General features: G+C 42.9%; 1 protein-coding gene and 1 non-coding gene across 6 annotated transcripts in view; both read right to left on the bottom strand.

The window, feature by feature from the left end:
• RREB1 (ras responsive element binding protein 1) overlaps positions 1-24,561 on the bottom strand; it is a 178,234-nt gene that overhangs the window by 133,121 nt on the left and 20,552 nt on the right. For 3 of the 5 annotated variants that reach the window (XM_028511736.2, XM_036026524.1, XM_036026523.1), the window contains exon 1: positions 2,536-2,658. The exons of 1 other annotated variant lie outside the window; for it this stretch is intronic. The gene's annotated coding sequence lies outside the window, so the exon portion shown is untranslated. Of the gene's footprint in view, positions 1-1,873; positions 1,989-2,535; positions 2,659-24,561 lie in introns of those variants that run through there. One more of the 5 variants, XM_036026521.1, reaches the window with a different exon arrangement.
• LOC114498364 lies at positions 14,075-14,234 on the bottom strand. The gene has a single exon (XR_003684786.1). It is a non-coding gene; the product is annotated as a U1 spliceosomal RNA (small nuclear RNA).

Here is a 24,561-nt window from a genome sequence, read left to right as displayed (position 1 = left end):
AAAATAACTCTAAAATTAGTGGTTCACCTTTGCATAAACTTGAAGAATAATTTCGAACTCAGTCTTTCAAAAGTTTTGTGCCTCTTGAAGGAAGCACAGAACTAAACGTTTGAAAAAAAAAAAAAAAAGGAGAAGAAGAAGAAGAAGAAGAAGAAAGAAGTTCCAGCCAAGACTTCAGCCTTAGACTTCCGGGTTACATTATGTGTTAGAACCATACCTGCCTACTCGAAAAGGCACCAGATCTGGGGGATGCTTTTTAAGGACTGTGAAGGTGGTGGTGGGGGTGGAGGAGAGGGACAACCCCTCAAAACAAAAACAAAAACATTCTTTTTTTTTTGCAGTTCCTTCTTTTCCACCTTCCACTCCAATTAAACTTATTTCAGAATACACTCACGCACATGCACAGACCACTGCACATCTAAAGAAAAATCTCAAAAATATGGGATGCACATTAGCAACCCAGTCTTTGCATAAATCATCTTAAGTCTCCTCTTCAAGACAGAAATACCTCGCTATTTCCAGCATCCCTATCCAACAGCAATCTTTATTTCCATTGGCTTTCAAAAGGCTAAGCTTAAATCTAAATTCTAAAACAAGCATGAGGGTTAACAACACTACTGATGAAAATCCTTGGACAGGTTTCTCAGGATATAAAAAAGTTGTATTTTTTATACACCCTCTATCCCTCTCCTCCACCATCACCATCACCCGCCCCCAAAGAAGAAAAAACTCCAAAGTGCCCCGAATGTGTGCTGCTGCTGGCTCTGAAGCCGTGTAGAATTTCGTAATGGAATGTGAACTGCTCGTCCGGATCTGGGCTCACGTTCTATCTTCTAACCAGTAAGGAGCGAGGACGGGCAAATCTGCTGAGCAAGGAGAAATACTTTCCTCCTCTTTTATAACCATCACGGATGCATCGCGAACGCTGAGAGCGAGCTGCACCACGGCGCCTGTCAACCAACCGGCAGCCTGCGGGTCTTCGAGTCCCCTGCGCCCCACCTCTACCCACCCGCAACCTCCCGAAAAGTAAAGTAGCCCCACCGAGAAGCGGGCTCGATCCCCGCGTCCCGCACTCACGCACCTCGCGCGGCCCCAAGATCGGTCAGGAACAAGTCACCACATCCTCGATGCGACCCTCGGCCGGGTTCAGAAAACACGCCGCTTCCCAGGGAGGGGGCAGGCGACGGGAAGGACCTCCCCGCTCCTTAGCAACCATTAAGGTCGCAGTTTCCTAAGAAACCACGAGCTGGGAGGGGGCGCGGGGGGCTGAGCCCGAAGCTGGGCTTGGTGGGGGGGGGGGGGGGGCGCTGGGTCCCCAGCCTCTGGTCGCCGCTCCCCCCGCCCCCACCCCCTCGCCGGGCGCTGCGGGCCAGGATGGGAGGAGGAAGGAAGCCCCAGGAACTCGCAAAAAATTGGTCCAGCGGGCAGCGGACAAAAGTTTCCGAGAGCGCTCCACAGCTGGGCGGCGAAGCGGGCCCCGGCAGCCGGCCCCGCCTCGGATGCTCCCGGCCTCCTTCCTGTGCTCGTGACGGCGCCGGGCGCCGAGCCCCCCCACCCCCCACCGCGATGCAGGCTCAGCTCCACACCGATGGCTCCCACGAAAACACTACACCGCCAACCGAAAGGCAAGGGAACAATACGCGGACAGAGCTCCAGCCCCGCAGCCCGTGGTCACCCGGGACGGTGGTCCGCGTGACCCCCAGCCACGAGCCCAAAACGGGCGAGGGAGCAGGGCTGCCCGCGGCCCCCTCCCGGCCGGCGCCGTCCGCCAGGGAGGATCAAAGTCCGCAAAGCAGGGCGCGGCGGATGCTCCCACCGCGCAGCCCTGAGCGGCACCCCCGAGCCGGCACCCTAGGCAGGCACCCCCAGATACCTTGCGGCAGCAGGCGGGCGCCGTCATCTCCGCGCCGCTCGGCCCGAGAGGGACTCGAAAGTATGTAGCAGAAAAGTTTCCCCTCCCACATGGGGGGGGGGAGGATGTCGGGGGAGCGAGGGCGGAAGATGGAGAGCAGCGCTGGGAAGATGTTTCAGGCGGTGGTGCGTGCACCGTCCGAGGCCCCGCCGTGGTGGTTAAAAATAAATTGGGCGGCGGGCACTGCGGCGCGGGTCGGGCCGGATTCCTGCGCTCGGACGGCTAATATGGATGCGCATCAGGTCCCGGCGGCGGGGCGCTGCGGCGGCCGCGGCGGCTCGCGCTGGGAGCTGGTTGGCAGAGCCCGCAGCTCGGGAAGGGGAAAGGAGCGGAGGAAGGGGAGGAGGAGGGGGAGGAGGAGGAGGAGCGGCCCGGCGCGCAGCCCGAGGGGAGAGGGCTGCCCAGCTCATCCTCCGCCAGCCCCACCGCCCCGAGAGCACGTAGCGCGGCGTAGGGCGCTGGGTCCTCGACTCCGGGAAACAGCAAGTTTGAAAAGTACGACGCGCTGTGCAGACTTCACCCTCCCCATCTCCAAAAGTTCTCTAAAAGGTCGCTCCCACTCAGCCCCAGACATCTCGCTGCCACCCGAGTCCAGGGAGCCGGAACCCCGGGCGCGTACTTACGGCCGGGCAGGGCGGTCGGCTCCCAGGCATGATGCCGTGGGGACCGGTGGGCTTCGGGGAGAGAACGAGGAGAGATGCAAACTTGTTCCGGAAAAGGAATCAAAATGGCGTTTCTGGATGTGCAAAGTTCATCAACTCCGAAGTCACTTCCCCTCCTGTTCTCCCACAGGGAGGGAGGTGGGCGAGGAGCCGGCGACCCCGGCGCCCTAGCCGTTGTCCAGGCCCCCGCTTCGGCCCCCAGCCCCGCTTCCCCGCCCGCACGCTCGGAGACTCGCTCTCCCCCTCTCACCCTGATAAGTAGACACATCACGTGTTGCTCCTGCCAGTCTCCTGGGGACGTGTTACAGAACCGCCGCGGCGGCTCGGGCTGGGGGTGGGAGGGATCGCGGTACCCGCCTGTCCCCCCACCCCAATTTTAGCGGGGTGACCGCCGTTTCCATTCCAGGATGGATGGAGGTGTAGTCGCCCACCCCACCCCCACCGCAGCCCCAGGTTTGCCCCAAGCCCTCCGCAGTCGCCCCGGGCCAGGGGGTGGGTCGGGCTGCCCCAGGGCAAGGGTCTCAGCGGCCGCAGCTGAGCTTGATCCCAATCAGCTCAGCGATCGCAGGCTGGCCACCTTTTAGGACCACCGCGCTCCCTACCCTCCAGCCCCTCACCGCAGGCGACCCTCCGCCCCCAGCTTTCCATCACTTTACTCCGTGGTTTGCTCCACTATTTTAACGGAGGAGAGGAGAGAGGTAGCAATGCCACAGAGGCGTCAGAGGGGAGCCTCGGAGGCCCGCAGGGGGTGGCGTGGGGGTCCAGGTGCCTGGCCTGGCGCCGCTCTTCTGGATCTCGGAGGTCAACGGTAAGGCGAACCCCACCCATGCCGTTCCCTCCCCACGAGGTTCTGGCTCCGCATCCAGGTGAGGCGAGTAGATGATGGGGCAGGAGATTAAGGAACTGGCTCTTCACTTGGCCCCCAATTTCGGGCTGTTTCTTACAGGGGGCGGTACTTGCTACTTTAAGCTTTGGTGCCGCCATCCGGGAGCGTGTTCCCGGTCCAACAAACTCATCGCTGGATTGGCCCTTGTCACATTTTCCTCACCACCTTCCACAACTGATGCTTAGGCGGGAGCTGCCGGCCCCCAAGGGGCAGAAGGGCAGAGGTTTCTAGGGCCATAGTGTCCCCCCACCCCGCGAATGAACAGCTGATGCTGTGTTATCCACATCACCCTCCTAGGCATCAGGGAAGCCACATGCAATATCTCTTTCTCTCAGAGGGCTCCTGTTTCAACTCTGAAAAGCAGGGGCCTCCTCCGAGCCACTCTCCATCTCTACAGCTCCCTCCACCATGCTTAACCCTGGCTGCTGTGGACCAAATTATCACGGAGCCCAGGGAAACCAGGCCTGGGCTGTGCTTCCTCCTTAAAGCAGCTGACATGTTTCCAACTGTTAATACTTTTCCTACCGAGGTTCTGAAAGGGCCTGTTCTCGGCCTTTGGAAACAACTTCAGACAGATAAAGGGTGACTGTGGTTGTGGAAAATAACCACCACCACACATCCCAAATCCTAAAGACAAATATGCTTCCTGACTGGTTGCAGAGAATACCACTGTAGAATTATGCACTTGAGACTAGTTAGGCAAGATGATGTTATACATGTACAGAAAGGTCCCTACTCTATTTACTATGACCTTTGACCATGACTCCATCACACCAGCTCCTCTGAAGACACCTGTACACCAGACAAAGTTTTAGGCCCAATCATAGGCCTTTAATTTCCAGCCTTCAGTGGCACTCCAGTTTTCAGTATTATCAAATGCTGCAGATAGAAGTGTCCAACTAGGGATGGACTAAATGGATGGGTTCTGGCCAAGACAGAACTCTCTAGAACCTAGCAAAAACAGTTGGACTGTTACCTCTGACTTAAGATAAGGCTAAACCACTGCCCAAGAGGGAACTGATTCAGCTGGTTGTATCTCTGATGTCCAGATTCATCAAAATTAAGTTTTCAGAACCTGTTATGTTTCCCATGGTCTACTGTTTACTGAGGAAAATTCTGTGCAAAGAAGCCTTAACACTTGAATTTTATAAGTCTCTCCTACCCCATGTCCCCAAGTGTATTATCAAATGCTTTTTTGAAGATAGGTCTGCCTTAAGAGGAAATGGCAAGTCTTTAAGCAGGAGTAATAGTTCACACAGTCACCACAGAATTGGTGTCTGGAGCTGCCAAGTTGTAACGTGTTCCAGTGACAAGGCAAAGAAGGGTCATGTAGGGAATGCTACTTTATTCATTTGCTCTGTCCTGGACTCAGGAATTAGCCTCTCCTGGTTTCCTCATTCAGTGGTAGAGTCTGAGTAGGAGGAACATCGAAGTTAGAATTCTGCTTGTGATTTAGCTTATTCTGTAGAATACATTCAAATCTGCAAAGCTACATGAATTTTTCATGACAAATCACTACCTTTATAATGTCACCCAGGTAACAGTGGCAACTAAAAAGAGACAACAGTTTAAAAGTAACTTTTAAAAACTGAATTCTAATGATGCTGGACACTGTGTTCATCTTTTCTAGCTAATTAATAAACTTGCAAGTCAAAGGATCTGTTGAAAGGTCTGTTTGTTCATATTATATATAAAGATCATTTATCTGACAAATATTTATCAAAATATCTAGTAGGTAAAAAGAGTCATGGTATCAAAATCACAATGAGATGCTACTTCATTATCCACTAGGATGGCTAAATCAAAAACACATAATAACAAGTGTTGACAAGTGTGTGGAGAAACTGGAACACTTGTGCATTGCTGGTGGGAAGTAAAATGCTGCAGCCACCTTTGGAAACAGCTTGTCAATTACTCAAAATGTTAAACACTGAGTTACCACATGACCCAGCTATTCCACTCCTATGTACATACACAAGAAATGAAAACATATGTTTACATGAGAACTTGTACTTGAATGTTCAGAGCAGTATTATTCATAATAGCTTTTTAGTAGAAGCAACCCAAATACCTGTCAACTGATGAATAAACAAAATGTGGTCTATCCATATAGGGAATATTATACAGCCATAAAATGAAGTGCAAATATATGCTGCAACATGGCTTAATGTAGAAAACCTGATAAATGAAATAAGCCAGACTCAAAAGGACAAATATTGTATGGTTCTGTTTCTGTGAAAAGTCCAGACTAGGCAAATCTACAGAAACTAGTTTGCTTAGGGCTGAGGGTTTGGGGAGAAGTGGGGATTGGCTACTCATGTGTAAGAGGTTTCTTTTAAGGCTGATAAAAAGTGTTCTAAAATTGATTGTGATGATGACTGCACAACTCTTAATATGTTAAAAACCATTGAATTGTATACTTTAAATATGTGAATGGTATGGTATGTAAGTTATATCTCAATAAAGCTGGTATGTGTATACATATATGAAATTGTGTGAGGTTCTGTAGTGGAGAAGCCATACAAAAATGGATAATTTATAATCTGTGCCTTAAAAGAGTTCACAACCTAATTTCTGTACATGAAGTAATCATGAAATGCAAACCCACAACATAAGAACCATTAAATAAGTACAAAATTCAGGAGTTCAGAGAAAAAAGGTCACTTCTAATAAGAATAACTGGAGAAAGCTTCATGGAAGAGAAAGCAATGGAACTGAGCCCTGGAGAATGGCTAGAAATTATGTAGATGGAGATTGGATTAGAAACAACAGGTACAAAGGCATGACTGTAGCAAGTCATGGGTCCTGTTTGGAGATCAGTAAGGATTCCAGTGTGGCTGGATTATAATGTATACAGGAATATAGAGATGATGAGACTGAGAGGTAAGCAAGCTGAAGCTGCCCCACAAGGATTTTTAATACAACCTATGGAAAACCTTAGGTATGAGGATGAACTAGGGTAGAGATAGAGGGAATGGAGAAGAGATTATCAAGAACCACTTCAGAGGAGGAAGTGATAGAATATTAGTTGATAGACTGGGAATGCAGAGGTGAAGAAGTGAGGGCCATGATAATGCCTGGGTCTTAGCCAGGTGACTGAGAGAATGAATGACAAAATGAGAAGGTCAGGGGTGGGAGCACAATGAAGTAGAAGGTGACAGACTAGGTGATATTGAATTCTATGGAAAACAACTCTGCCATGAAAGAGAATCAAAAAGAAAAAGGATGTAGACATTGGAAAAGACCACTTGGATAAGGTGACACTTATACTGAATCTCATAAGATGTGTAAGTGTCCCACAGGCAGAGAGGAGGGTGCATGGCCCTCCAGGCAGAGGGAGCCTTGAGTAGTAAGTACAAGAGAATGAGGGTAAAACAAGGTCAGTCTCCTGAAGTGCAAATACCTCCCTATGTGGCTAGGGCAGAGGGAGGAAGGGAGGCAGCAAGAGACTGAGCTGGAGAAATAGCTAGTGGGCCAGACCACCTAGAGCTCTGTGTATCTCACAGGTGACGAGTAGTTTATCAAATGGTGAGGCTTAAGGAGGAAGGTAGACAGAGCATCCCTCACAGTACTGTAGAGAAGGGTCTGGAGGACTCAAGACAGGAAGGCTAGTTAGGAATTAATAGAAGAATCCATCTAAGAAACAATAAGGACCTAGTAAACCACTGGCTGTAGAGGTGGGGAGAAATGGATTGATTTGAGACACAATTGGGACATAGATTCAACAGAATTTGACCAACTCAATATGAGAGAAAGAACAAAAAAATCCCTCTGGAGCACTGACCAAAAGTGTGTCAGCAATAGAAGGTAAATCACTGCAGCAGTGGTAGAGTGACCCATGACAGTAAGGGATTAAAGCAAAAACAGTGGGACAGGCAGGGGAACAAGAAGTAGGAGATGTTAAAGAAATGAATCCACTGTGTTTGGTCCCAAGTGGTTGTGGAGTGAGAAGAAAAGAGCATGAAGGAAGACTACTTCTCTGGTTGCAGGTTCGGGCACGTGGGTGGGTGGCGGGTAGGAGGAGGTGGTGTGTGGAAGATGGGAGGAGGTCAGGTCCAGGAAAAATGCCTGGAGACACACCTGAGAGACAAAGAGGGTAGACAGTGAATGGCTAGGGGGCTGAATCCAGGGAAATGCTTGCGACTAGGTGGAGAAAGAAAAAGGAGTGATAAGTGCTCTCCCATGTTCCTGTAAAGAAGCAGAACAGTCAAGGAAGGGTGTGTGGGGACGCTGCCAAGGGAAAAGATGGTTAACAGTGTTAAAATAGAGAGAAATAAAGGTACATAGCTGAAAAAGAAAGAAGCAAAGGTGAGATTGAAGAAACTAAGTTGACCTGAGAGTGGAAGGCAAGGCCCAGAAAACAAGGGGTTAAACAGTGAGTGACTCAAAAGAAAGTGAAGGCCATGATCCAAGAGAAGTGCAGTGATAAAAGGGACAGAAAGGAAAGTGACAAGAGCATGGATAACAGCAGCTAATATTTATTGAACACCCACAATGCGCCAGGCACTGTCAAAGGCCTTGTGTATTATCTTGCTAGGTCTGCTCCACCTCTAATCTGGTAGGTGCTGTTACCTTCCCCATTCTACACCTGAGAAACTGAAGCCGAGTGCCAACATCACACGGCAGGTACACCAGGTACATCACGCAGCTGGGATGCACACCAGGCTGTCTGACCCCAAAAGCTGTTGCCACCACTCGTTAGTCAATTGTTAGGCAATTGAGAATTAGTTTGCTAATAACAATGCCTACTTGACCGTCTTGAGTGATCTCAATAAAATGCTCTGGATTTGAATTTTGCAGAAGGGCCATTGTTGTCTGTTCAGTAATTTAACAAGGATTTAATTGGAAAGACAAGTGAATCTACAGCATTAAGTATTGTTAATTTGCTGTCTAACTACTGCTCCTTCACATCAACCTAAGGTATGAACCTCTTTCTGTTCTCCAAGGATTGCATTTCATACGTGCAGACTATGTTCTAAAGCTGTAGCTGGATATTCTCTGTACCCAGAACTGTTGGCTACAGATGATCTAGCAAAGTCTACCCTCGTTACATCTACGTCAGTGATTCTCAACTGGGGGGGATTCTGATCCCTAAGGGATGCCCAGCAATGTCTGGAGACATTTTTGGTTGTCACAAGTTGAGGGAATGGTATCATTGGTATCTATGGATCATGGGTCAAGGCCAGAGATGCTACTTAGTATCTTACAACACACAGGACAGCAACCAGGACAAAAAAATTATCCAGCCCTAAATGGCAATAGTGCCAAAGTTGAGACTCCCTGCTCAACAGTGACTTGAAATGATCTCTAGGAATATCGGAGTCTGGAAAGGGGTTTTAGAGTAGGTAACCCTGCAGCCCATTTATGTCAACTGGAAAGGAATATAGTTCCAGAGGGGAGAGAACACATATCTGAGACAGAATCAATGGGGGGGGGGGGCATGTTTATCTGTCTGTCTATGGTAGAAAAGGAATGGCAGAGAGATTCTCCTTAGGAAAAAAGGCAATTCATATTCTATGACAGGAGGGAAGGGGAAAAGAGTATAGGAACATACTGAGAAATAGCCATGGGAAAAAGGCAAGGTGCAGGGGTTCCTATCTGATGTTCTGAATGTGGAGAAGCAACAGTGCAGGAAAGCCAGAGAGAAGAAACCAGGAATTGATGGTAGAAAAGTTCAGTTCTGCTTTAGCTTCAAACTGTGGAGCCATGGAGGAAAGAAAACATATGGTAGGGATTACTGATGGTTGGAAAGTGAAATGAGTAAAATCCATCACAAGGGGAATGGCACTGGAAGGAGGCTGAGACTGTGAGAACTGGGAGTGATCCAGGGACAAGAAGATGAAGGAAAGAAGCAGGTTGAGTGGTGGGGAGGGGGAGGCAGGGTGTGAAGAAAAGGGGGCTGAGAGTGGGGGAACAGGGACAGAGACCTCAGAGGAAAGAGAGAGTTCAATGGCTTACGAGATGGAGCAGAAATTCTATTCAGGGGGTTGAGGAAATGGAGAAAACTGTGAAAAAAGGACAGGACAGTGTCCTTGATATGGATGGTGCTGTCACTGAAAATGAAGACGGGGACAGGCTGGAAAGGGAAAATGTGAAGTTAGTGTCTCAGGCTACGGTGAAGGGTGTCTTAAAGATCAGTAGATGACATGGGTAGAGATGAGAAGAAGCAAGCATAAACAGATGTCACCAACATCAGAAAAGGTATTATAGGCTAAATTGTGTCCCCCCAAATTCGTATGTTGAAGTCCTAGTCCCTACTACCTCCAAAGGTGACTGTACTTGGAGATAAGGTCTTCACAGAGGTAACTGAGGTTAAAACAAGGTCACTGGGATGAGCCCTAACCCAGTAGGACTGGTGTCCTTATAAGCAGAGAGTAGGACATCATGCTGGACTCATCAAATCTTCGGCATCAGAAAATTCAAATACACCTGGTGGAACCACAGATACCAGGAATAATTCCTACTGGTACTTCAAACATGGACATTAATGAACCAGAGAAAAAGAAGCAGCCACTTGAAAAATATCTACGGTTAACAAAAAAACTTCAAGGATTGGCTTCCTTAAAAAAAAAAAAAAAGGAAAGAAAGCTTGAGAGGACATTTTAAAACTGAGAGAGAGAGAGAGAGAGAGAGAGAGAGAGAGAGAGGGAGAGAAACAGACACAGAGGAAAGACCAAGTGAGGACACCGAGAGAAGGGAGCACCTACAAGCCAAGAATAGACAACTCAGAAGAAGCCACCACTGCCAACACCTTGATCTCAGACTTCCAGCCTTTGGAATGTTAAGGAAATAAATTTATTTTGTTTAAACCACCCAGCCTATGGAACTTTGTTATGGCATCCCAAGCTGACTGAAACAGGAAGGGGGTGCTGAAAGGAGATGGTGAGCCTGGTGTGTAAGGGACAGTAGAAAACTCATTTGTAGACTCTATGGCCTCCCCAGTGAACTGGGAGAACTAGTCTTCCTGAGGAAAGGCTTTTGGGGGAAGTGATATCTCTAAGGAGAAACCAAGTCCCCAGTGGGGTGTGGAAGTAGGGGGAGTGCTGTGGAGAAGCCTCAGAATTCGAGTTTCTCAGGACAAGGGGTTCCATAGGCTTAATCAGCGGGACATCTCTTGAAAGCAGAAACAAGTCTTGGCTAATGTTTCCTCTATCCCAGTGCCAACATAGGACTGGCATATTGCAGCTTCTTAAGGAATATGTTTTGCAAAGTGTGCAGAGGTGGAATAGGCACATGGGAGGAGTGGCACAATGTGGAAAGGGTTGGGGGGATAAGGGAGTTTCTAGGAGTGGTAAGGAAGCAGAGGCTTCGAGGCAGGGGATGAGATGTCATTTAAAATTTCCAAACTCCATAGTAATGCAGCCGGTTAAGCTCTCCCTCTCAGATAAGCAATGCAGTCCTAGGGATGGGCTCCTGACAACAGCTTTGTATAACTGTTACCCTAAATACATCATTACTTTACCCAGATAACATGAAGAATGCATTATTTCTGATGGCTAATGCTTTTCCCTTTAAATGTTAACCACTTAAAGTAGAATTTTTCTAAAATGTATTATACACTGCCTTATTTTTTCCTCCCTTTTCTAAAAATTCATAAAGTTAATATATAAACAAAATATTATCACAAATTTCAAATATTACATTGGATTATCATAAAAAGATTACTTTTTATAGCTAGCCCTGACCACTGTGGCTCAGCTGGTTGGAGCATCCTCCCTGAAACCAGAAGGTTGCAGGTTCAATTTCTAGTCAGGACATCGATGTTTCCCTCCCTCTTTCTCACTCCTTTCCCCTCTCTCTAAAATCAGTAAGCATGTCCTTGGATGAAGATTAAAAAAAAAGAGGTTACTTTTTATAAACAAGATTTATACTAGGCCACAAGATGGTCACATCCTCAGAAACTACACATCCTTGAGGGTGCTATTTGCTAGCATACCCTAGGACTCCACAGTAAATTCCAACTTGAGTTTTTGGTCTAGTTTTGTTCTTTTTCCAACCTTACCATCTGGCTATCACTTGTCACTTCTTTCTGAACTCAATAGGCTGCTAATAACAACCCCCTTTCACCTTTGTAATCAATCATTTCTGATCTGCAGACGTCAGAGAACTGGAATATCAAGATGTCAGAAATGTATGGATAGTAAGCATGAGCAGCAGCATCGCCTTGTGCTGCCCAGAAGCCAAAAGTTGCTTATTTCCCGATTCTCAGTTGAATTTTACACTGATGAGTTATTATCATACTTCTAAACTGTAAAGGTTGTTTCAAAGAAATCAGAATATCAGGGAAAGTTAAATAACTCTCTTCACCAACCTTTCCTCCATGACGTAACATTCATTGCTTACTGGAGTTTTAAAATGATTTAACTTCAGGGGACACAGAAAGGGCCAGCTAGCTGTCCCTCCTTCTGACTTCAAACAAGATAGCAAATATTAGAAAACATTGTTCTATTCTCATTGGATGAAGATTCTTTCTGTGCCTGAAATACTTACAATTCAGTATTTGCTTCTTTGTAAGACAGAGCTCTTCATTCACAAACCAGAATAGAAATAAATAAAAGAACTACTTCTTCAATGAGGAGCATGGATGTGTACCTTTGTGTGTTCAGTGAATGGGGAATGCAGAGAACTAAAGTAAAATTCCTGCAGTTTCAGTTAAGTACACCCCCAAATGGTACTTATAAGTGGAGACCACTGACAGTGCTTTAATATTCCCAATGACGCCGTTCACACTGCCTGCCTCATCTTGCTCACAGAACAGGTCCCCATGTTCCCAGGTCCAAGGATCAGACCAGAGTTTTCAACTGTAAAAAGTGCTGAAGACGTTGCAGTAAATCACACAACTGGGTAGCCCTAAAACACCCTGACCATTTGTAAACACAGAAAATAATATGTGTACAGCCCTCAGAAAGAAAGTCATGTCTAGTGCTTGTGTGTTTGTTATTTCACGGTGAGTAGAGAACTGGGGTGATTTTACCCATTGCCTCTGACTTCTACCTGATAATGAATTTGGCAATTTCAGGCACTTCATCAAATGCACACCTCAGGTAAGTAATGAAATACATGAGAAAAAAATAAGTATGTAGATTGACTTTGTTACTTCATGTTACTAAAGAACTTGACATTTATTCACTCACTCATTCAGTCAACATTGGCGGACGATGATGATGTTCCAGGCTCTACATACAACAGTAAGCAAAGCACACATGATCCCCCCCCCCCCCCAGTGAGCCTCACAGGCTACAGATTTGCTAAGCAACAAAGCAGCAGGCCTACAGATTTGTTTAACGTGTGCGAAACAACAAGATGTCATGAAACTTTCAAAGCCGCTCTACAAATTGCCTCCTCAATAGGACCGTTTACAATAAAACAATATGCCTCTGCTGTAGGCTGAACTGTGTCCCTGCCAAATTCATGTGCTGAATGAAGTCTTAGCCCCCAGCGCCTCAGACCGTGACTGTATTTGGACATAGGGACTTCCCTCAGGTAGTTAAGGTAAAATGAGGTGTTTAGGGCGGGACCTAATCCAAATGGCTGATGTCCTTGTCAGAAGAGACACAGACACACACACAGACCAGGTAAGGCACAGGAAGAAGAAGAGCATCAACAAGCCGAGAAGACAGGCCCCAGAAGAAACCAACCTTGCTGACACTTTGAATATGAACATTTTGTCTCCAGAACTGTGAGGAAATAAAGGTCTGTTGCTTAAACCCCCACTCTATATGACCTTGTTCTGGCAGCCTTAGCAGACTGATACAGCCTCCACAGCCAAACCTCATCTGCCTGAGTGTAGGGAATAACTACAAACTAGAAGAGTTTCATTAGAAACATATGCTAGGATGGTGGGATATAATTACCTATGAGTAGACACAGAGGAATGAGAAGAGCCTAGAGGAACAAGACAGTGTTAGATACCATAGTAAGTAAAATTGTGATAATCCCACAAGTAAAGGCAACTGAAAGCAACCTGTTTAAGAATCAGAAACTAACTACTAAACTATCATACATCTGTGAAATAAACACTTTATATGTATTAAAAATGATCCTGGACAGAAACCAATGGGGAGAGGAGGTGGGAGAAAATGGGTGAAAAAGGTAGGGGAATATCATCAATAATACTGTGATTAATTAGCACAGTGACAGATTATTACTAGAATTAGTTGGGTGAATGTATTGTAAGGTATAAAAATGTCAAATCACTGTATTATACACTTGTAACTAATATAATTAACATAATATTGTATACCAACTATATTTAATTAAATTTAAAAATTATCTTGGAGAATACTTAATTTCATTTTAAAAGTTCATGATATATTTTTATGAAAAAAAAATCTGGCTACAAATATATAACCCCATTTTTATTAAAAAATTATATATTCATAGGTAAATTAAAAAAGATACAGAACTGTGGACACCAAAAAGTTAAACAGTGGTTATTTCCAGGGTGTGGGATTATGAGGGACTTTTTCTTTCACCATTCTGTTCATCTCTATTTTCTTATTTCACTACAATAAACAAGCAGTGATTTTGTTATAAGGAAAAATATTAAATTGTTTCATTAAACCCATTACATGAAGTGACTGTCTTTTTCAAAATTCTTTTTTTTTATTTTTAGGGGAGAGCATGAACATAGTCTCCCATTGCCACAAATCATGCAGTTGAGCTCCTGCGTCTGAGGGGGTCACAGGGCCAGCACATCCAGAGTGCAGTGAGTGAGCCTCGCCCTGGGAAAACTGCCCCCATGGTCAGGGCATCTCCTCTGCCAGGTACGTATGATGTGACTCTCTTTAATGTCATAAATGTCTTCATCAAAGTCAAGGATTTAAAGCAATTATCTACAGAATGTGATAGACAATATAGGTAATTCAAATTTTAAGACACACATCAAATCCATTCCTCTTCCCCACAGTTTATCTTTACACTATAATTGCATCAGTTCTTCAAATATCCTATGGATTACAGCCATAACATTGTGTATCAGATGATATTTTATTCCTAAACTGAAATCCAAGTGTCAGGCTTCAGCCAAAAGAAGTTTTTTCTTTCTCTTCCAGCTTCTCAGAAATTGGCTTTTATAAAGCAAAACAAGAGCTCCAAATGTACTTGGATGTGGCAGATTACATGGAAAAGCACTGACTGGGACATGAGACAGCTCTGGGTTCCATCCTGGCCCTACCACTTACTGGCTGTCACTAATACAGGGGTCTAATCTGGTGAACTTCAGTTCCTTCAACTACAAAACAGATGTCACTCCCACCTGGGCACTGTCATGAGGATTAAAAGATGACATGCATAAGGCATGCAAAAGAGGCATCTGGCCCATGGTCGATGTACAGTAAACTGTAACTGTTATTATACGTTTAAAAATTTGACACTTAATACTTATATTTTGCAGCCAAACACATACATCTTAATCCAATGAAAGTGTTAAGGTTGCATCATACTTCTCATGTAATCTTTAAAAAAATAAACTAGAAAAGTGCCACATCAAGGTCATTATTTCTTAACTACCACATGATCATCATTCATTTATGAGTATAATTATGGAGCTGAATTTATACATGTGTGATGTGTATGTGTACAAGGTGCTTGTAAAGTGGCTCATACCATCTTAATGTTATTTAAGTTATATTATGGTGACAATAGATAGAATACAACAGTTATAATCAAAATACTGACTTAGAAATTTTCTGCAGCATTAAAACAATGACTTATTTTCTAGAGCAGGACAGAAGTGAGTGATGTGACTTTGATTAGTCTTGTTGCTTCAGATGAATTTGGAATAAGTGCTGGTTTTCACATGATTACTGTAATAGAGAGCCCGAGGTACACAGAGAGTGAATGACATGCTCAACTTGAACAGCTAGGAAGTGGTGGAACCAAGTGTGGAATCCAAGTCCTAGAAGTCTAAAGCCCACGTTCTCTCTACTGCACTGAACACAGTAGCAGAAACATTTAAATCTTGAGTAGGCTGTGAGCCTGTAGTTACATACACAAACAAATTTCCACTTTCAAAAAAATATATACAGGAGGGAGAGGTGATGAGTGCATCCAGATATTAAACATGCAATAAAGCTAGAATGCACATAATGCACATATGCTATACACAGTATGCTATGGTGCCAATGTAATGACAGACAAATCAATGGAATCAAGCAGAAATTCTGGAAGTATCAGATATATAGTAAGTATGGCATTTCAAATTACTGGGGCAAAAGGGTAGATTAGTTAACATAGTTAGAACAACTGAAAGGGAAAAATCTGTCCCGGCTGAGTAGCTCAGTCAGTTAGAACGCCATTCCCATATGCCAAGGTTGTGGGTTAGATCGGGGTCAGGGAACATACAAGGAGCAACCAATAAGTGGAGCAACAAATCTCTCTCTCTCTCTCTCTCTCTCTCTCTCTCTCTGTCTCCCTCCCTCCTTCCCCCTTCCTCTCTCTCTCTAAAATCAATAAATGAAATTTTAAAAAAGAAAAAAAATACACCAAATAGTAACTTCACACTAACTTTACACCAAAGGCTAAATAAAACTTATTCTAATGTTTTAAATTTAAATGTAAAATATAAAATGAAAAAAGAACCAGAAGAAAAGTAGGTACATATTTATCTGATCATCAGGGGTATAGAAGGGTTTTTTAAGGAAAAGGAATAGCCAGAAAGGAATAAGCCACATTTCATTTACATAAAAATTTTAAGTTTAAATACATAAAAGACACTATAGACTAAATCAAAAGGGAAATTACAAACTAGGAGAAATGCATATTTACAGGCAGAGTTGGTGAAGAAGCCCAATATGATAAAAGCTACATTGTATTTAGCCTTTATTAGGTGTAAGACAACCTAAGTGCTTTGCATACAAGATCTCATCATAACCCTATATGGGAGATGCAATTAGTTCCACTTGTGTTTTTTATTTTTTATTATTTGTTATTTTTAGAGGGGGGTAAGGGAGGGAGAAACAGAGGAGAGAAACAATGATGTGAGAGAGAAACATAGATTTGTTGCTTCTCATACACTGAACCCGCAACCTAGGTATGTGCCCTGACTGGGAATTGAATTGGCGACATTTCAGTTGGTGGGGATAAAGCCACACCGGTCAGGGCAGTTCCACTTTTAAAATAAAGAAATGGAAACACTGGGTGGCTAAGAAGTAACATGTCCAAGGACTCATTGTGAATAAGTAGCAGAACAGAGATTTGGATATAGAACTCTTTCTCAGTTCCATGCTCCTAATTTTTATGCTCTATTGACTTTTTAAAATCCAATATTAAAAGAACACCTCAACTACAAAGTGGGCAAAGTAATTTATAGAAGAACACATATAAATACTTAATGAACATATTTTTTATATTAAACATCAGTGGTAACAAAAGAAATGTATATTGAAACATGCTGTAAGATATTTTTCCCTATTAATTAGCAAAAATATTTTAAAATTTCAACATCTAATTTTGGCAAAGTTGAGAAAAATAGATATATGTTTTGGGAATGATATTGCTTTCAATTACCTTAAATAGAGATTTAAAAATTTAAGCTCATTGTCCTTAAAAATGTATACCTCTTTCAGCCAGCCATTCAACTTCTAAAAAAAGAATTCTAGAAAATTTCCCAGAAACTTAACAAAGATATTTGTATAAAGATAGTTATCATTAAATTATTTACCATTATGAAAAACTAAAAACAAGCTAAATGTCTACTAATAGGGCTTTGATACATAAATGGCAAAATATTTTCATGATGGAATAACATGTTAACCATTAGCAATATTAAGTATAAAGTTACTTAAAATTGGGAAATGTTCAAATATCTTACAAAACTATATGTGCCATTTTTAATTTTTGTTTTGGTGCTTGTCCACATTTTCCAAATTTCTACAATAAATATAGATTACTTTTTATCAGGAAGACAACTGTTATTTTAAAATGCCAATAGACTTTAATCAGAAGAATACCTAGGATAAGATTATAAAATTTAAATACAGTTTCTACTTAAAATTTAAATATTCTAAGTTTTGGTATACATGGGAATTCAAAGTAAGAATCAAAGATGAAAGTTTCCCATGTGACCCAAACCAGATATAAAAGCATGGTACAGATTTCTACATAAAGAAGCTAGCAATCAGGCATTAAAAGGAAGGTTCCCAACCTACCACCATCACCAGCTCACCCCCGGGAGATTAATTGCTTTTCTGTATTAAAATCCATAAGAGGACTTATAAAAACCTCAAACAGAGATAGGTATTTTTAGAGGAAATAATAACGTGTATATTCAAGATGGGATTGATTCTTAATTTTCTACCTTTCTTCTTAGGTAACATCAATATTGTAATTTATAAATAAAGTTCAAATTGTATGAATCTTCTGAGATAACTTATTTCTAATTTTAAAACACTTAAAAGGTAAGAACTCCAACATATAAACAGTACCCATTTCAAACCACAGCCAACTTTATATTTCATAGAGAAAAGCTAGAAGAATTCCTTTAAAAATAAGAATAAAAATCTCCCAGAAAAAAAAATATGTAGTATTGTTTTGCAACTTTTTCTGGCCAATGTGATAAGGCATGAAACAGATAAAGAGTTTTAAATTTTGGAAAGAAAAAGTTAACATTATCATTAATTATAGATAATATCACTGTCTAAATAGAAAACCCAAATAAATGAAGGGGAAACTATATTCAGAGAAATTGGACAGTAATAGCTATCATTTATTAAAACCCTGTTTTAATTGTAAACCCTGTTTTAATTGTAAAATACTGTATTGAAAACTCTAATTGAAAACACTATATTCTCTGGCTCAGGCATCTGTTAAGTAGCAGAAATTCAAACTCACGCCTGACCAATCCCAAAGACTGCACAGACTGTGTTCTTTTCAATGCTTTGCTCTTTTCAATGCTTTGCTCTATAAAGTGGATAGTTATAAGGCACATGTGTGCACACACACATTTCCTATATGAAAGCAATAACTATCACAAAAGTCTAATTTAAAAAACCCCATTCACAAAGCAACAAATTCAACAAGGTTTGTGTGTAACCAAAGCAAGGAAAAAAAAAACTGTGTGTGTGTGTGTGTATACATATATATATATATGTAATAAGAAATAGAGATGAGGCAAGATTTAGATAGGGAGAATAAATTTCAATATTTAAAAGGTATATTCTAAATTAATTTTTATGTTACATGCAATTCTGATCAAACCCCCAACTGGATAAAATATTTTATAGGGAGATAATTCCCATATGTGTCTAAAAGAAACAAGTAAAAATAGTACAGAAAATTTTGCAAAGAACTATAGGCAAAAGGGGTAGTATATATTAAAACAATTATAAGTCTATAATTAAAAGACCCTGGGACTATGCAAGAAAAAAAAGTAATTAATAGAAAAGAATAGATAAACTAGGAATAGATCTGTCTAATATACTTACTAGAAGTCAGTTTATGTTAAAGGTAGCACCAGTAATCATCAGAGATGGAAAGAATTATTCAGTAATTAGTTATTGTTGGAACAATTGGCTACCAATTTGGGGGAAACATCAAGGTAAATTCTTACCTCACACCTTATACCAAATAAATTCCTTAGGATCAACAGTTAGAAATGTATTTTTAAAACAGAAAAATAAGATTAAAACAAAATTTGTCATATGCTGGGGAGAAAAAAATGTATTATAGCACTGGGAGGGAAAGAAATTTTAAAACTTGAATGCAAATAATGAATAGACTACATAAAATTAGAAATTAAAGGGATATATAAAAAAAGAACATAAATTGCTTATTAACCCAGTGATTTCCAACCAGTGTGCTGCAAGAATTCTCAAAACATGCAATTTACCTGACTATTTAGTCAGGGGCACTGACCTTTTTCCCCCTAGACTGTCTAATAAACAAAATGAGAACAGTCAACACAATAGCAGTGTGCTGTGAATGAATCAAAATTATACCAATTTTTGTCAAATTGGCAAAAAACATACTTTGTGGTGTGCTGCAGAATTTGGTGATTAGTTTATGTGTGGCGAAAGATGAAAAAGGTTGAAAATCAGTGGCTTTACCATACAGAAATATAAACCATCTCTGCAGCTCTCTTTATAGAGCAGGTCTAAACCTTTCCCCGCCCTCTTCCCCCAGGTGCATTTTCCTTGCCTCTCTCTTTCTCCTAAGCTCCAAGGGGAGGGAGGGAGGAAGGAAGGAAGGAAAGGAGGGAGGAAGGAAAGAAGGAAGGGAAAAATAAATATGAACCATCTCTATGTCAAAATAAAAAAGCAAAACACAAACTGGAAAAAATATTTTGTAACAAAAATTACAAAAGAAATATATATTAAGCAAAGTAGCTTTTAGTTTTTTCTTAAATTAGAAAAAATGCCCAAAGTTCATCAAGACATAACAAAATGAGCGAATACTTTCATATGCTGTATTGTTAATGGCATTGCAAATGGGCATAACCCTTCAGGAAAGTTGATTTACACTATATGTACATATTATTACAGGTACATGTTTAAAAATAAATGAAAAGGACTGGAAAGAAATTTACCAAAATAATAAAAAGAAGGGAAGAGGGTTATATTTTTTCTATTTCCCAAATTTCATGTAATAGCATTATTGTATTTTACTAATTTAAGTAGATAATCTTACACATATTGAACTGTATGTGTTGTCTTCTTGTATTACAGAATCTGGGATTGGAGACACAATTTTTAAAATCATCTAAAAAGCAATCATTTCACTAAAAACACAAATCTGTGATAAATAGGTCTTGCATCTTTCTATTTACCCTAGAAAACTAATGCTTTTGCAGTAGGTGTCTTTTTTAAAGGCAGTAGAAGATCTTTGTAAAACTAAAAGATGTGTCAGTGATGAGTTAGCCTCCCAATGAAAGCACACACCCCAGCAGACTGGTCCAGTTAGGTGCCTTGGCTCCTGCCTATGTGCTTGGGACAAAGATCTTCAAGGAGTCCTGACCCATCCCAAGCTACTAAACCTCCTTTCTTCAGGATGGAGCTAAGAGCAAGTCCTGCTCACACGTCTCCTCTCTGTCATTGCCCTGAAGAGCCTTAGAGCTCCGCTACAGCAGACAGACCACATGCTTGCAGCTACAGACTCCAGGAAACAAAAAGGGTAAGGGGCCTTCTCTTTGGGCCTTGTTCCATTACACAGAAACCAGCAGGAGTGTTCAGCTATGCATGCCAGCAAACACCAATATTATAGCAACCACTGTCCCAAACCACCATGAGATCCCACCTTCTGCTCATTAGGATGCCTAGTACCAAAAAATCAGAAAACAACAACTGTTGGCAAGGATGTGGAGAAAATGGAATTCCTGTGCACTGCTGGTGGGGATGTAAAATAGTACAGCCTCTGTGAAAAACAGTATGGCAGTTCCTTAAAAAATTAAAAATAGAGCTACCCTACGATCCAGTGATTCCACTTCTGCATGTCTACCCAAGAGAATCAAAAGCCTGTTATTCACAACATCAAAAAAGTGTAAGCAATGTAGGTGTTTACCAATGGATAAACAAGATGTTGTATACACGTACAAAGGAATATTATTCAGTCTTAAAAGGAATGACATTCTGACAGATGCTACAACATGGATGAATCTTGAGGAAAGTATGCTGACTGAAATAAGCCAGATACAAAAAAACAAATATTCTATGATCATTTATATGAGACAGAAAGTAGAATGGTGGGTGCTGGTAGCTGGGCAGTGGGGCAATGGGGAGATGGATGGTGGTGATAGCACAACAATATGAAGGCATTCAATGACACTGAAAATGGCTAAAATGTTAAATTTTATGTAATATATATTTTACTGCTATATATATATGAGAGAGAGAGAGAGAGAGAGAGAGAGAGAGAGAGAGAGAGAGAGAGTGTACTGCTGAAGGCACCAGTCACATTCAGTAAGTATTTTACTCAAAGGTGAAGACTGCTCCTGGAAACATTCAGTGACACAGCTCATATAGGTAACCAAATGGCACTGAGCTGTAGCCAGTTCTAGGTAATCAAAGCAGGGTGATGTTTGCTTCTTAGCTTCACATAACTCAAATCAAAGAACATGGGACACCACAGGACACAACGCTAGAACCATAAAACAGTGCCGAGCAACAGCAATTTCCTTATCTCTGGCTCCTCAACTTAGAATTTTTTACAGAAGCAATTTACAAAGGGCAAAGTTCTCAGCCCATGGAACTCCTGGGGCTTGGCTCCTGTGGTGCTGACAGAGTTCTTTCATGCTCCATAAAGAACCCCTGAGACACTCTTTCTGTGGCACTGCAAAGGATGACACCATGTTCTAAAATGAGGCTAGAAGGAGGCCAGCTGAGAGGTCTGGTCTGAGTACTTGCTTCAACAGTATGAGCTCCAGTTTGGGGGATTATTTTGAGAACTTAATTTAGCTGTAATCAAACATGTCCATTTGTAACTTGCCTAAATAAGTCACCTGTCCCTAAACCGGGATCCAGAAGCACTATTCAACTTCCCCAGCATTGTCTGCTGGACTAAGTTACAAGCGTACTTTTCTTTCCAATGGCTCTCTGAAGCTGTCTTTAGTCTTTTAAAGACTCTTTGGCCACCTACTGGATTTTTTCAGTGTGAGAACTGAGCAGAAAAAGAGCAACTTACTGCTCTTGTTCAAAGGAAAGTGAGAAGAGTTGCAGACTAGAAGCTAGACAGACTTTATTATTCAGTACCCACCGGGATTTGCAAGAGAATAGCTCAGACACAGTCTGTTCCTACCCTCCTCTTAAGGAAAAAGCCAATTATTTTCCTACCTAAAGAGTTTAGCAGGAGAGTGGAACATAAAAGCTTCTATGACATCTTTATCCTGGGCACAAGGAGGGAAAAATAAAAGGCGACACAATTCAAGTAACTTTGCTATTGTTTCTAAGTTACCAGGAGGAAAAAGGCTTAAATGACTTGCCGGTTTTTTCACATATGAAAAAGGATTATCAGCTACTTTCACTTTCTAACGAACAACTCTAGTCCTCTAAGTGAATTCTGTCTGTATAAGGCATACAATTTAAACTGAAGTCATTTTGATTAATGGAGATATTGGGGGGAAAAAACCTTAAAAAAAAAACGAGCATTCTGTTGGATGTGGCTCTTGAGATCAGAGAGCAAAGCTAGGGGGAAAAAAGGGCGGGGGGGGCGGGGGGGGGGGGGAGTTACAACTCATTCAGGAAGAGCACAGCAAGAGCCAAAGATTCATTGGTGAGTTTCTAACTCTCAGCTGTGTAGCAGAGGAGAAGCAGGTTCCTGGTAGAAGCTGAGAGGCTGAACTGAGGGCATGCAGCAGGGCAGCTGCAGGGTGTGCTGGGAACTGGTGAGTTCCCAGTTCCCAGTTCCAGCAATATTGGTGACAGTTGTGTAGAAGAGTGCAAAAACAGATCAGGGTTTGAGAGGTGCTGGTAGGTAGAAACTGCTCCGCAGGTACTAATCCTGACAGGTGGGACTGCCTCTAAGGAGAAGGCCCAGAGAGAGGGTTTCAAATGTATACATGTCGGTGTGGGGAAGACCTCAGGGCCTAGTGAGTGTAACACACACACACACAGTCACAGAGATTTGACTCACTAAAGGCCCAAAGCTACACAAAGCTGGGACTTGCATTCGGGCCTCCTGACTCCCAGAGCTGAGGCTTTTTCTCACTCCTTGGAGTGGCACTGCATTCACGAGCGCTAGCATCAGTGCGAAGGCAGCAGGACAAGGCCACGTTGCTGTGTGCAAGCACCATCCGTGTCTGCTCTGTCGTCAGGAGGCGTGGCATTGGTACAGAGTCCCAGAACCCTGCCAAGCTCTCCACTCGTCTGGTGGCAGTCCATTTGGTAGTAAAAGAAGTCAGGAAAAGAGAGGAAAGCACCTAACTGGCCAGCAGGCTGGCGGGCAAACACATGTAGATGGCTCCCCCAGCCTGCACCTCTCTCAATGCTTTCCATTGCCTCCAGGCTTTCTCTCTAGCAGTTCTCCAGGAGTCTCAGGCTGCCTGAAGCACGACTTCTACTTGCTCCTCTGCTCTCTTCCACTTCCATCCTTCCAAGCAGCCAAGGACAGACACTCTCGTGGACATGGTCTCCTTTGGCCTTATTAATGCTAATTGTGGGGGAGGGGTGTCAGATCAACAAAAACTGGCACTGTGAGAGGGTTTAGATCATGAAGTTGGATACAAATAAAAGTTTGCATGTATCAAGAACCCTGACTCAATCTTGAGCCCAAAGGTTTGCCTACATGATCCATTTAACCCTTGCCACTGCCCTTGGAGGTAGATATATTCCCTCGTTGTGTGGAAGACAGGTTTCTACAGGTTAAATGGCCTAGGTCAGAATGATCCCAGCTCACTCCAAAGTCCCTGCTTTACCACCACCATTACCAGTGGGGTAACGCCAGTGGGTGGGGGGGGGGGGGGGTCTCTCCAACTGGGTTGGTCCTACTTGAAATAAGGATTCTGACTCTCTTCGAAGGGGCTGTGGTTAAACCAGACCAACAAATCTAACTTGTTTTATTAGGTGCCCAACTCTGAAGGGCACTGGTCTGCTGAATACCACCCTCCCAGACAACCTGCCTTGCCCTGAGGATAGGATGTGACACAGCTGCTAAAATGCCAGGTAGAAAGAAGGCAGAAGCTGACTACCCATTTCTGAGAAAGGGAGTAAATTCACAATTACTGCTTGCCAGCTAAAAACATACTTAGCTGTAAATACTCTCCTGGAATTTCTGTTCCCCCTCCCCACAAACACAAGCCAGGATGCAAGATTCGAGAAAGCTGGGGAAGGGCCCTCATTTAAACAATGGGCGAAAGAGTTACAAGTGGTAAGGAGGAGACTGGGAAATGAGACAGGGGCAACTGTTCTGAGCACAGAGCTATTGTGTTCCTGTCTGCCCTGTGAACGTACCAAAAGTTCACCAAGCTAATAGTACAAAGGTTAGGGAGTGATTGATCAGCTGGGCAAGAGGTCTGCAGCTGAGACTGCCAGAGCTAAGTAATGCTATGATGATCAGCCACAAAAGGGAGGTCAGTGAGATGAAACATGGCATCACAGGTGAGGGGGCTTCATTGGCAAGCTAACTACAGTTTCAGCAAGAGAAACCATCCAGAGAACTGGTATACCTGAATG

Source organism: Phyllostomus discolor, chromosome 5 (assembly GCF_004126475.2).
Source record: "Phyllostomus discolor isolate MPI-MPIP mPhyDis1 chromosome 5, mPhyDis1.pri.v3, whole genome shotgun sequence".
Taxonomy (NCBI): Eukaryota; Metazoa; Chordata; class Mammalia; order Chiroptera; family Phyllostomidae; genus Phyllostomus; species Phyllostomus discolor.
Note: the sequence above shows the minus strand (reverse complement) of the source record. Positions and strands in the feature narration are given on the sequence as shown.